This window comes from Fukomys damarensis, unplaced genomic scaffold (assembly GCF_012274545.1).
Source record: "Fukomys damarensis isolate Sample0158 unplaced genomic scaffold, DMR_v1.0_HiC HiC_scaffold_17, whole genome shotgun sequence".
Taxonomy (NCBI): Eukaryota; Metazoa; Chordata; class Mammalia; order Rodentia; family Bathyergidae; genus Fukomys; species Fukomys damarensis.
This window is the reverse complement of record NW_022900929.1, coordinates 38,661,377-38,675,721: the sequence shown is the minus strand read 5'-3', so window position 1 is coordinate 38,675,721 and position 14,345 is coordinate 38,661,377. Positions and strand designations below refer to the sequence as shown.

General features: G+C 37.0%; 1 long non-coding RNA gene and 1 other non-coding gene across 2 annotated transcripts in view; both read left to right on the top strand.

Annotated features, from left to right (window-relative positions):
• Positions 1-708: 708 nt before the first annotated feature.
• LOC117286678 lies at positions 709-846 on the top strand. Its single transcript, XR_004517820.1, has one exon. It is a non-coding gene; the product is annotated as a U4 spliceosomal RNA (small nuclear RNA).
• A 7,288-nt stretch (positions 847-8,134) lies between these two features.
• Positions 8,135-14,345, top strand: part of LOC104862589 — an 11,890-nt gene continuing 5,679 nt past the window's right edge. The window contains exons 1-2 of the long non-coding RNA XR_780377.1: positions 8,135-8,206; positions 11,799-11,902. This is a non-coding gene — a long non-coding RNA (uncharacterized LOC104862589). The remainder of the gene's footprint in view (positions 8,207-11,798; positions 11,903-14,345) is intronic.

The window sequence follows — 14,345 nt, the reverse complement described above, 5'->3', positions numbered from 1 at the left end:
CCTGCTAGCACACCTCACTGGGGTGGAGCACTTCAGTAGTTACTTTGGAGCTAAAGCAAAATTACCTGAAAGTAAATTTCTGTTTCTATAACCACATATATATTTTCTTACTTAGCCAGATGTTTTTTTTTCCTTCACAATCAGGAAATAATTATTTTCATGAAGCTATCTTGAAAGCGGAAAAAAATATACACTGCAATCATGGCACTGGGATTCCTATCATTTTCTCTTTAACTTCTACTTCACAGATATAGGGGATGAAAAAGCCAGCACATGACTAAAGAGCACTTTTTTTCAAGACATATATTTTAGTTCAACATCACACGGTATCACTCAGATCCAGTGCCATTTGCTGGGTGGTGTGTGTACTCACACTTCTGCCTGATGTGGAAATTAAAGGGGAAGAGCCATGTCTTTCTTTCCTGCAATTTTAAAAGCTGAGTTTATTTTTGCGTGAGTAGGAAAAAGAGAAAATATATTAGCAGATCTTTTCCCTCTTTCATTTGCATCCTTATATTTAGCTCAGCCATTTCCTTCATTTTCAGATGATTTGTATATAGAAACCCATTAAGGAAACATGCCTGAAACAAGTAGATACCATACAGGCTTACACAAAGATGCAAATGCAGTTCAGAGATTTTATCAGCTAATCAATTACAAACTGTTTTGACAAAGAAATTTATGGTTTTGTTCAAATACCCATGTATGAGCTTTGCGCAGTGGCAGTATCGTAGCCAATGAGGTTTATCCGAGGCGCGATTATTGCTAATTGAAAACTTTTCTCAAATACCCATGTATGTATCTTATGTACATTCTGACTCTCATTGCTGGATATTTCTGTAGCACGTCATATACTTCCAAAGCTCTCTTTAGCCAGTAATTATTGCTAACAATAGTCTAGGCCTTGGCACTGTTTACAGACACCGCTGGCTGCTAAGAGAAGCAATCTAGACCATAGCTGACTGCAGTTAAATTAAATTATCATAGAGATACAACGTGTGCTGCTGCCTTGCTCTAGACATGAGCCCAGGATTAAAAAAAGATTGATAGACCACAGAAATTGATCAACAAATAACTGTGTAGGTGGTGCTGTAAGGTACTTACCTCTACAAATACTGATGCAGATAAATGGGTTGTCGCTTAAAAATTGTATTTTCCCCAAAAGGGGGGTTTATTTTTTTGTTTTCCCCATAAATATCAGGTCTCAAGTGATAATAGCAATGTATTCGTGTCTCCTCTATGTGAGCCCACAGGATATGTAGAATCAGAATTGCCTTCATATAACTAACATAAAATCTCACAAGTGGGGGATAGGTTCTGCATGCTTGAGACTGACCACTTGTCACCCTGAGAAAAGTTGTAGAAATGACTCATTGAAAGGTGACAACGCCACCACCACCACCACCAACAGCAACAACAGCAATGACACCAACCTAGACTATGGACCTGCAGGTCTAAAATAGAGAAAGAAGTAGAAAAGTACAATAGGTTATGCCTACTAATATAGCTACTGCTTAATGGATTATAAGAATTAATTACATAAATGACACTGGTACTTTTGTGTTTATAGAAAAATATAAAAAATAATTTTAGTTTGGAAGATTGAAGATGTTTAACAAAAGCTAATTAAATAAGCCACTTAGCTTTTCAGCTTTTAACTCTTCACATGTATGCAGAGGCTCTACATTAGACTCTAGAGAATCTAGTAAACTATTAGATGCTACTGTACTTTTAAAGAAGTATATAAGACACAATTCCTACTGGTAGGATCTAGAAGCTGAGCCTAGAAGCTATTACAGAAAAATATGAAGTAAAAACTTTTAGTCATCTAACTCTGTAAAGCATATGCACAATTATTGTTTTGTTTGCAGCTGGAATAGCTACTGAGTCCTCAGTTGATATGGGTGGTTTGAGATCCAGTAGAATGCAACGTACAGACTGTCTTCATTAGTTTTGATTGTGAAAGATTGTGAAAGATGATAAGTATTAATAATCATAAAAAAGAACAGAAAGAATTCTTATGGGCTCACAAGATCACATGAGTTAACCTACACCATGTTGAAATTGGTATGTGTCATGCAGAGGCAGTAAAATAAGTGTATATGTGAAGGGAATAAAGTGAAATGCAAAAATATTTTATTATGTATTAGTCTTAATGGTAGAAGTGGCTCTCTGTCTTTTCTGTTAAAAATAGAGTGTAGGACTTCATACAGTGATAAATTATAAAATGCTATATATTCCTCTCTCATCCCTGTTTATATTGGGATGTAAATTTTTTGCTATGGCCAAATAAATCAAGCACTGACAGCAGATGCATTTCAGTATAACTCTGAAGAAATGGTGCTGGTACTTAAGATTCATACAAATAGCTGTAATTAATATCACATCATAAAGGTGTAGCATTGTCATGCTCAGGAATATCAGTTATTATCAGCTTTCTGCAGTAGCAAAGGAAATCTTTTCAAATAAAAAAATAATTTGGAAACAGATTCAATCTAAGTGCCCAAATTACTCCCTAAGATTGAAGTAGGGAGGGTATTATTCAATTATTTATTTAATTCCTTCATTACATAGTTAAGAAAAATGTAGTTCATTTATTCATTTGCTCATTAAGTATTTACCAATTGTCCATTATGTGCTAATTGTATTATTAGGGCTGGGTAGGGGGAGCTAAGAGCAAGCACTAAGACCAACCTAGAATGGACAAGAGCATTTCTTTCTGGAGCTTGCATGGTTGACTTGGAAAAGTCTCTTTGATGGGATGGTATTTAAGCTGATGGATGGCAAAAATGAACCAGTTTACAAAGTTTGAGTGGAGAGTGTTCTAGGCAGAGGACCAATTAAGGAAAGATTTTAAGGCAGAAAGAAGCCACAGATAATGAAGAAAACAAATTCATTGATCACAGGGAAAAGAAGACCACGAAAGATGGGACAGAGGAGACAGAGAGGGGCAAAAAAAAAAGGTTAGTTTTGTGAGCTGGGGCAGCAAGTTTGTGAAGATTTAAGTAGGAAAGTGACATGATACCATTACACTCTGAAAACTTCAATAATGTGTAAAGAACGGATCAAAGAAGGGGATAATGTTAACTAGATAGGATCTGTGCTACTCTGAGGCAGAGATGGTGGTTTGGACTATGTTGGTAAAAGTTGAGAGAATTATTTGCATGGAAAATACATTTTGGAGCCAAATTATCTAGATGAAAAATTGGATGTTAAGGGGAAAAAACTGTAGAAATCAAGGATGACTCCTGTGATTTTACCACAAGGAATATTTTCTGGGGAGATAGCAGTGTTGTTCCTTGAACAGAGAAAGGCGAAAAGAAGAGCAGAATTGGTAGAATCTTTGTTATTTGGGGATATATGTTTTTATGGATTTTATATATTCATGGGGGAATATATAATTAACTTAAATAGGCAGTCAGACATTAACAACTGGCTTATGGATGATTTCTAGGGTCATGCGATGGAGGGAATTCAAACAGGACAAGTCTTGTGGTTCTGGTAAAGAAACGAAGAGCCAACAAAAGAGCCACACTAGGAGGATTAGGGGTATATGGAGAAAATGAGGAGACCATGGTGTCAGGGACACAGAAAAGAGGTTTGAAGAACATTGGAATTATTAACTCTGACAAATGCCTATTGTGATGTCAGGTAGTATGAGATTGGGGAAGTAACCATTGATTTTGACAACATGGAAATCATGTTATTTGTTTTGTTTTAGGGCACCCAGGTAGAAAGTGCTTGTAGTATTAGTGATTTATTTTTTAATCCACAAAACATAGCACTATGCATCCTGTTGTTTAAGAATTTTTGCTACATGTTAGTTTCATGTTAACACTGTCATTGTATCATTAGAAAATTAAGTTAACATAGCTTCATATTAGTTTGATAAATTTACCAATTAAAGCTTTGTCTATGATCTCATGGTTCAAAATATATTTCCTGTAAAGTTGGGAAAGAACCAAAATTACCAAGTCCCATTTAAAAGGCAGAAATAGAGGCAAACAGGTGGTAAAAAACTTCTATAGGTAGTTGTTATGAATTCAGTATTAAACCCAAAAATGAAAATATCTGAGCCAGAGGTTATATTACCATTTTGAATTCAGACAGAATATCTCCCTCAAAAACATCAATTTTCACAGCTCTCAGCATTAAGTTGGGTGTCTTTTAGGCAATCAGAAAGGCACACAGGGATTTGTTTCCTGGGAGTCTGTAAGATTCACTGAAGCCTTAAGAAGAAAGGATGTGTCAGTTGATTTTCTGTTGCTATAACACATACCTGAAACCAATCAAATTAAGGTGAGGAAAAGTTTAGTTTGGCTTATTGTTTCAGCCCCTGGTCACTTGTCCATGTTGCTTTGGCTCCATCATAGCCCAGCACATCATGGAGGGAGTGGGGGGCAGAGGAGGCCGCTCACACCATGGGCCTTGGGAAGCAAAGAAGACAGGAAAGGTCAGGGTTCTACTATCTCCTTCAAGGCCAGCCACCAAAGACCTAATTTCCTTCCACTAGACCTCACCTCTTAAAGGTTCTACCATTTTCCACTCTTGCCATGAGCAGGACCCAGCCCTTAACATGGGGGCCTTAGAGTGATATTTCATCTTCTATGGCTTAGACTGGAAAATTTCCCTTTCTGATGTTAGTGCAACCTCTCATAAAAAATGATGAAATGCTGTCAGTGCTGAACACACCCAAACTGTTTCAGAATATATCGACATTAATCCCTGTACCCAGGACAGGAGTAAAAATGAATCACTCATAGGTGCTATGTCAAAAATCCCCCTTCATTTAGGGAGCTGAAAACATGTGATTCCAGTGATACCTACAAGAACTATTTAGGGTCAGAGACCTTGACTTGTTTGATTTGATTTATGATGAATCCAGTTTATTGGAAGAAATGTTTTAAGTATTACTTTTCCTTCTGTTAAACTTGGGAACATGCCAAAGTTTTCCTACAAAATGTACCTGACTCTTAGGGGCTTAAACTGTAAAAGGTTTACAACACTTGGCACATTGTACATAAAATATGGCCTAAATATAAGGAAACTTCTTTTTAAAGTGAACTTTGCTTTTCTCTTACTTTAATTGTCTGCTCTTTGTCAAACCTATACACCCTCACTCTATCCATCCTCAATTTGATTTTCCGGTAGTAGAATGAAAGAGAATTTAAGGAACACACCTGGAATAAGAAGTTAATATTTTAGCTGGAGTAGGTCGGGGAGAGAACCAATAAACCGGCTCTTTGTACAGACGAGGAAAAGAACCCTAATGAGGGCTCCACACCCCAGTGACGATGAGACCAGTTGGAAACACAGGGAGAGGTGCATTATATGACAAATTGTTGGCACTCTTTCTGGATTACAACATTCACATGTCAATGAGTGATTATGAATGAATGAGGGATATTGCTTAGCACTTCCAAAATATGGTCTAAGACCAAAGCTAATTTCACCTTAATCAATATAAGCAGAAGTATACTTTGCAGAAAAAGCTGCCAGTCTTGGCATTTTGTTCTGAGGCCCATATTGTAGTAGAATACATGGGGAAAAGGAGAAGCATAGATACTTAGATACTGGTTTCCAAGCTAAGTCATATGAGAAACAGATGAGAGAAACAGAAGCATTAAAAATCCTCTTTGAACAGAGGGAGAACACGTAGTTAAAAAATGACGATGATACCCTTTGTTGTTAAAGACCAGTGCAAGGAAGTGGTATTCTATACTGGCTATAAGCTGCCTTAAGAATCGGACAGAACCAAAGAGCTCTGTGATTTTGTAGAACTGTACTAAACTCTGGTTTGAGTACATCTTTTTAAAGATGGGTTTATAATATTTAGAATCGACTTAAATGAACGAATGAATGTCAGGGTCTTATCTCTATGTCTGATATATAAAAAGTGCTAAGCCAATGGAAGATATCCCCTGCTCCTGGGTAGGAAGAATCAACACAGTGAAAATGGCCGTACTACCAAAACTGCTATATACATTCAATGCAATGCCAATCGAAATTCCAACATTATATTTCACAGAACTAGAAAAAAGAATCCAAAAATACATTTGGAACCATAAGAGACCTAGAATAGCAAAAGCCATCTTAGGCAACAGACACATGGCAGCGGGTATAACAATTCCCAATTTGAAACTAAACTACAAAGCCACTGTGATAAAAACAGCATGATACTGACAAAGAAACAGACCTGAGGATCAGTGGAACAGACTGGAAGACACAAAAACACATCCAGATGTACTCAGCTACCTCATCTTTGACAAAGGAGCTGACCATCCTCAATGGAGGAAAGATAGCCTCTTTAATAAATGGTGTTGGGAAAACTGGATTTCAACCTGCCACAGATTAAAGCTAGATGCTTATCTTTCACCATGCACTGAATTAAAATCCAAGTGGATTAAAGAGCTAAATATTAAAACAGAAACATTAAACTTGCTGGAAGGTAAGTTAGGCAAAACTCTGGAAGACATTGGCATAGGAAAAGACTTTATGAACAAATCCTCAGTAGCATGGGAACTACCAGATAGAATCAACAACTGGGATCTCATCATATTAAAAAGCTTCTGTACTTCAAAAGAAACAATCAGCAGAACTAAGAGACAACCTACAATGTGGGAAAAAAAATTTACTAGCTGTTCCTCAGACATAGGACTATTATCAAGAATATATAAAGAACTCAAAACAACCAGCCCCCCCAAATGTAAAAACCCAATTCAAAAATGGGCATCCAAAATGAACAGACATTTATCAGACAAAGAAGTAAAAGCAGCAAGTAAATATATGAAAAAATGTTCCACATCACTGATCATTCGAGAGATGCAGATGAAAACAATACTGAGATTCCACCTCACCCCACAAAGAATGGCTGCTATCAAGAAATCACACAATAACAAATGTTGGCGGGGTTGTGTGGAGAAAGGAACCCTTCTCTATTGTTGGTGGGAGTGCAGACTGCTGCAACCACTATGGAAATCAATATGGAGATACCTCAAAGAGCTGGGACTAGAGGTTCCATTTGACCCAGCAATCCCTCTGCTGGGTATCTTTCCAAAAGAATTAAAAGAATCATACCACATTGATATATGTGTACCTATGTTTATAGTGGCACAGTTTGTAATAGCTAAAACTTGGAAACAGCCCATTTGCCCATCCGTTGGAGACTGGATAAAGAAGATGTGGTTTTTCTATAAAATGGAATACTTCTCAGCCATAAAAAATGAGAAAATAGATTCATCCATAGGAAAATGTATACATATTGAAGATATACTCCTAAGTGAAATAAATAAGGCACACATATGTAAATACCAAATAGTTTCTCTGGTATGAATAATCTGCAATAATACATAAGATCTTAATAAGATTACTGACATTGAGAAATGGGAAGAAAGGAGCTAAAGGTGTAGGGAAGGTGGGATGGGTAGGGGAAGGGTAATAAGGGAAAAGAAAAAAATGTGAGATAATGAAAAGACGAAAATAAAGTGTTTGTAGATGGGGAGGGGAGAAGGAGGTGAAGGGAGGGCAGGGACAAGGGGAAAAAATGAGAACCAAGATCTGTCATGTAGAGGTACAAGATCCCAACAATGAATGTAACTGTACTGTATCCCTAAAATGTACCAATAAACTCAATTAAAGCTAGGGGAAAAAAGTGCTAAGCCAATGGTAACAATTATTATCAATCTTTTCATATTCCTGTGGGAAGAATGTTGTGCTCAAAATAACTGTTCGTTTCCCTGAGGGGAATGAGGGCACATGCAGATGGTGTTACACATGAGAGTGGCAGAAGATTTCATGCATGAGGTAAACAGTTTCTAAGTTGCCTCCATCCACACGTGCCAAGGATGTTATTACTTTGACCTTCTAGTCTGTTTGCACCGCCGTTCTGTGCACTTCTGGAGAATCCAGAAGCCCTAAGTTTGATTTTGAAACTATTCTTGAACCAGCAAAATGTGGCTATAAAACAGGAGTAAAGTCATGTTCTCATGTACTGTGTCGTCATTTTCCCTGTCATAAAGTCCACCGATGGTTACTTCCTTCCGTGGATTTTCAGCCTCATCCGCCTAGGTGACTCTGCTCTGACTATGATCCAGACACCAGGTGCTCGAATCAGAGCCTGTTCTCTCTCCTATCTCCACTTTGCACACGAGAAGCAGTGTGTGACAAGTCCATTGCCTGCCACGGAGGAGCAAGGGGAAGTCGAGAGGTAGCGAGACATGAAACAAGAGCTGAAAGAGAATAAGAGGAGATGTCAAGTTCACAGTGCAAGCTATCTCCAGTCAGAATTAGTGGGAATGGAGCTGTCTGTAGTTCCTTAGCACCAAACGGGGCTAGCTGCCTTCTAAATTCTAATACTGTAATTTACTTTTCTCAAATTTAATTTACTCTTTTGTGATATTTAATGGATGATTGGTATCAAAAGGTCATTTGCTTGTACAAGCTCTTACCCTTCATTCATGTTTTTGTTCAGGTAAACTTTCAATTGGAGAAACACAAAGGCTTTTCTGGATGTTTCCCATACAGAGGCAGGAATACATGAACAGAGGAGTGGCCTTGCCCTGGCCACTGGGGATGGTGGCAACTTGCTGGAGGAGATTCCGTATAAAACTCAGTTTTTAGCACGATAATGAGAAGCTGCTCGGTGCTCATGAAATAATATGTACACCAGAGAGATGGGGAAAAAGATGATCCTTTTTTTCCTATTTATTTTGCAAAAGATGAAAGGAAAGCCCAGAAAATGTGATCACTGAACCCTAAAGTTGGTTGTTGTCCCGTAATTCTACAGACATTTACATGTAAGCTAATTACTCACATTATTAAACCAGAACACCCACATCCTTGTGCTGGAAATCCTGGCTGTGCTTAGGGGAAAGAGTGCTTTGCTCGACAGCACTTAGGAATGGTCTCAAATAGCAGAATGAGCCCTTCTCTTGCCATGCAGAGGACTAGTAATTTGTTCTGGTAAACTAATAAACAAAGGCATGGGATTTACAGAACTTCAGTCCTGCTATCTTCCTTCAGTTATGCACTGACCAATTTCTTTTAGAAGGAATTTAGGGCCAAACTCATAAACACCAACATTTTGGGGTCAAGAGTCCCCTTCTCTCTTTGAGTGTGACAGGTATGGGAATCTGTGTCCTAAATGATCAACAACACAGAGCTAACTTGTAATAAAGGATTCAGCAATATAGAAAAACAAAACCAAACAACAACAAGAAAACCAAACACATGCGCTTAAAGCATTGCTAGATAAAAACAGAGTTTCCCTGTAGTTAATCAGTCTAGAGGATGTATTTATAGGGCTATCAAAACAATCAGAAACATCATAAGGCATAACATTTGTTTGCCTTCTCAGGAAAGTAACAGTGCAAGCTTATGGATCATTTAAATCAGACTTTACTATTTTGATGTCTCTGCCATTTGTTCTTTTAAATTTTCAGCCTAAGGGGTATATTCACCTATCAATGTGCATGTGTAAGTCCATTAAGGCTAATAGAAATTTGGTGCCTGAGTCCAAAGAAAAATCTACCGCTAAGATGGCATTTTGCATATGTAACTCACAAGAAAAATAACTTTAAAAATCCATTTCTCTTTATTCAAAGCATATAAAACAATTATATTAATTATATGTACAAGATAAAGTACTCGCTTGTGGAGTTTTAAATCCATTTAATAAATTTGCAATTTTATGCACCTCTCTTGCTTAAAATTGCCTTTTGCAAACATGCTTTAGGTGTTCTCAGGCTTTGAAGAACCTCGTGACAAATGGAAATCAGGAGAAATAGGGGTGGTGGGAGTCTATTTCTCAATACGGTTTTCATTTATTTAAATTCCACAGCACATGCACTTGTGCTGTTTCAAACTTGTTTCCGCCTGATTCAAATTAAAACCTAGGACACACACAAACAGCTTGCCTATATATTTTTTTTGCTTGTTTAAGGATCCATCTTTTGAGCTTTTCTTTGTATTTCATTTCCTACTCACACAAGAAATTCTCAGGCAAGAGTTGGTATTCAAATCAGATGTTAATTTAAAAAAATTGTTACATCTTTTTGTTTATTTTGGTAGAAAGGAAATATTGGTTCTTTGAGTTGCATTAAAACTAGATAAAAAACAATTTTTATCTTTATACATCTTTCGGGGAAAAAAAAATTCTACCTCAAGAAATTTCTTTAACAAAGAGAACATTATTTCAGACTCTAACATTTCTGTCTGCCGATTATCATTAGTCATAAGCTAAGCCCTGCACTAAATGTCTAGTGAGCACAGATAATGTTCATTTTGTCTGGAAGACAGGTTGCCGCCTGTCAAGGAGAGATGGAATAAATGACAGGTTTTGACTCTGTGCCTTGCAGGCATATTAGGCTAAGAAATCGCCAACATGATGAAAAATTATTTTGTCAAAAATTTGTAGGTCACCCATCATTGTCTAATGTATTCTGTGATTAATTGCTAGCATAGATCAGCATTATGTCTTTCCAGTGAATCGCTTAATTGTTGCCTGCTTCATGCTCTTAATGTAATGATGAGGCATCTGCTCCTTTCACATGTGCTTTTAAATGCCAGCTTTGCATCCAGGTTACAGGGTTGGTAATATGCAACTTAAAGAACTAGTTCAAATTAAAACTTCGAGACTGCCGTCTCTTCTTGGCTTTTTATGTGAGTGTATGTGGAGGCTGAGTGTTCGTGTTAATGTATGTAGATTTTATTTCTGATGAGTGATTATTTGACTGCTCATTTTACGAAGATTTATAGTGTGCTTTCTATCTCCTGACTGCAGTGCTACTCTTATCTTTAATAAAGGAGATGAGGACATTAATCAGCCATTGTCAGGGCTCCTGACTAAGACATTAAATGTACTGTATGGGATAGGTAAACACGCTCCAGATCCTTCTCTACTCCACTAGATCAGGCAAAAAAACACTCATTATATTTATCATAATTTCACATCTGCTGTTTTTGAAGCAATGTACCATGAGGCCATAAACTGTATTACAACTGTGCATAAATTCAACTGATTTGTGGCTGGAGTAACTAATTCCTAAAGTACATTTTAGAAAAACAAGCAGTGAGCCCTGAAATTGCAATTCCATAAAGGCACTAAATTACTGGCTGGAGAATCAAAAATTTGCTTGATGTGATTCTGCAGTGACCATTTTATAAAAAGTGACAGTGCGCCCGTGATTGAGTCAATAAAATAAGGACGAGTGAGCTGTGTACTCAAACAAGATTAAAGAGAAAGGGAGCGACAGAAGACAGGCTCATGGTGTACAAATAGAGGAAAGCGTGACGCTTCACCCAAAATGGCCTACGGATGCAGCCTTAATAGCAACAATATTGATTTGTCAGTAATCCTCTCATTGTTTTGGAGGTGAAAGAGGAAAATTTAATCTCTCCCTTACTCATTTCACAGCATAACTGGGAGCTTATTTGACATTTAACTAAAAGGATTTAGAAATATTTTTTAAAATCGTGGCATTAGCTATTGATTTAAGCTTGGATAATATTTTCCCAAAATCACAAAGGCTAATTCTTCACGGGTTATTTACTTGCATTCTGTATCTTAACAGTCTCTGTCTCTTTGTTAGGTCATCTAGCCCTATGTGGATGAGAGATGCATGTGTGTGCTTGTGTTTGTGGAGGGGAGACTGGAGTAACTACTTTTTGTGTACTTTTATCTTCATCAGCGTCTCTACCTCCATGTTCATTAACTTGATCTGTACCCCAACTTGCTATAATTGCCTTCTTCAAAATAGAAAGTAGGGCAGAGTGTGATTTTTTTCTTCTTTCTTTTACAGGACAGGTAAAACCTGAAACCATTGTTTTTGAAGACAAAAACACAGTTGACATCTGCTAAGCTGAAAGTATGAGGTACACATGATACTTGGGCTCCTGAAGCGAGGTGAGAGCTCAGAAATGAAACCTGCTAGGGGTGGCAACCGTGGATGTCCTTCTGGAATTCAGATATGATTACGTGATTATTTATTGACTGGAAAAAGCAATTTAAGAGAAACATAAATGGAACTGGGTCTTCTTTGCTTGAGTGTCCTAGGATAACCATCGCCTTTCACCAATTATTTTATGCATCTCTGCTATTGAGGCTAGAAGTGCCACTGAGGATCTTGGCTTTGTTTGGCTGTGATACATGTGCATTGTTTAACATCCTGTGTTTGAAAGCTCCTTCTCCTTAAATGTGGGCAAATACTTCCTGCCCAGGCCAATCATGGAGGGCATTTACACAGGATGTACTTTAGAGTAATATAGTCCTATTTGATTTTATTCATAGGATATATTTTGCTATATTTTATTCTTCTCCCTGACCACTATCCTGGTCAACTTTTATAACTACAAAGCTGGAGCTGGCACACTGCATATTGCTCTATTCTTTACACATAATATCAAGGCAAAAATGGTTGTGTTCATAAGGCATTGCATCACTTCTATCTAATAGTATCAGTCTGTGCATCACAGAGCGTTTCTTTTCCTGACATTATTACTTTACTGAAATTAAGCTTGAAACAATCTGATGTTAGATAACTGTATATCTACTTTTATTACCAGCCTTTCTGAGCCCACCATATTGCCAGGACTGCATCTCATTTTAGATGGGTTTAACCAGATATATATTCTCAAGTTTATTGAGAGTTGGATAGATTACATTTCCCATTCTCAAAGAGCAGGCTGGTCCTTTCAGTGCATTTTATAGAACAAATGTAAATTCCCATGCTGCAGTTGACAAAAATTCATAGTTCTTTTCTTAGTGTCAAAAATAAATCCAGCACAGCATTGGAGATGAGTAGGTTCAGTACAGTGGAGCAAGCTTCAGTTCACCCTTTCTGATTTAGCAGCAGTTTCGATGTACTTGAGGAATCTGTAAAAGTTCAATTATTATGGTCTAGGCAAAGAGATTTGCTCACACAACAGAGCCACTGTACTTGAGAATGAATTGTAAAGACTCAATGAAATGCAAAGCACTTTCTGAGCCCAGCAGACTCCTTTACCTCCCATCTCCATTTCCCTCCTTCTTTTCCCATCTACTTATTTCTCTTACACAAAGCCTTTCTTGAAGGATTTCACAGTAGTTAAATAAAACACAAGCATAAAAATCACACCACAATAAAAATGCAATAAAAATTAGTCTTTTATTGCATTTGGAAATCGATGTATTTAGAAGGTACAGGATATGCAAAGAATAGCTATCAAATAAATTTATTAGCAGCTTGGCTTGATCAGTTTTTCAAGACTGCTTACATATGTATGTCTTACAAGGAACGGCAGACTTGCATGAAAAAGGTGTTTATAGTTAAAAGCAAACCAAACATACTGAATCATGGAGAAAAATGCTCTTTCAAATACTGCACACTTTATCAACACAACCCACAGCTTGGATGGTAGACTGTTTTTTGCTTAAATCTCAAGAAGCTGTCTTTATAGACAAACAACATATCTTTCTATATTTATATTCATTGATTTTGATTTTTTTTTCCTGGTCAAAACTACGGTGTTCCTTTTAACTATCAAAAATTGGTGTTGCCTTAAGAAAAAGATAGAGTAAAAAGAAATATCAGAAGTGTTCCATGAAAAGAATGTAGCTCAACTGCTATAAGAGTCAGTCCAGGTGTGCCTGTTCTCACTATTTTTCTTTTGTTACGTCGTTTGGCTGCTTGAAGGTTGAGCAATTAGAGATTTGGTACAACTGGGAAGAGGTAAAACCCACAAGATTTTCAGCAGAGTAAATCAAAGTAATAGATACTTTTAAAGGAGGAAGATCTGGCTACTTATATTCACACTTTTATCTCTTACAAATCTCCCTGTTAGTATTGTAAAGAAGGTTGGATCTTATGAATCTCAGATGAAGTTGCTTCTCCAAGTGTCAGCCAGGTGAGAACAGCCTTTGGTTATATAGTAAAGACACATCTGGATGTACCTTGGCCATATACCTACCATCCTTGCCAAGCATATTAGACAGAAAAGGCTTTTTGTTGTAACTTTACAATCATCCATATTCCATTGTTTATGGTGTGATGATAAAATAGGTAAAAAATTATTCATCCTAGTAAATTTGGGTGAACAGTAACTTTCACAGTAGTCCAAAATAAAATTACAGCATTTACTTAGTGTCTACAAAAATTGATATCAATGAATATGGGTTTGCCTCAAGTGGGGACTACATCTTACATTCCAAGGCAATTCATGTGGTTAATAGTTTTGGTGCATTCACTATATGTCAGGTATAATTCAAACCATTATGAACTTGTCAAATCCCATCAGCACTCACACTGCTAACTCAAAAGTAATTAAAATCCAGGATGAAATGTGTTATTATGTAGAATATATATATATAT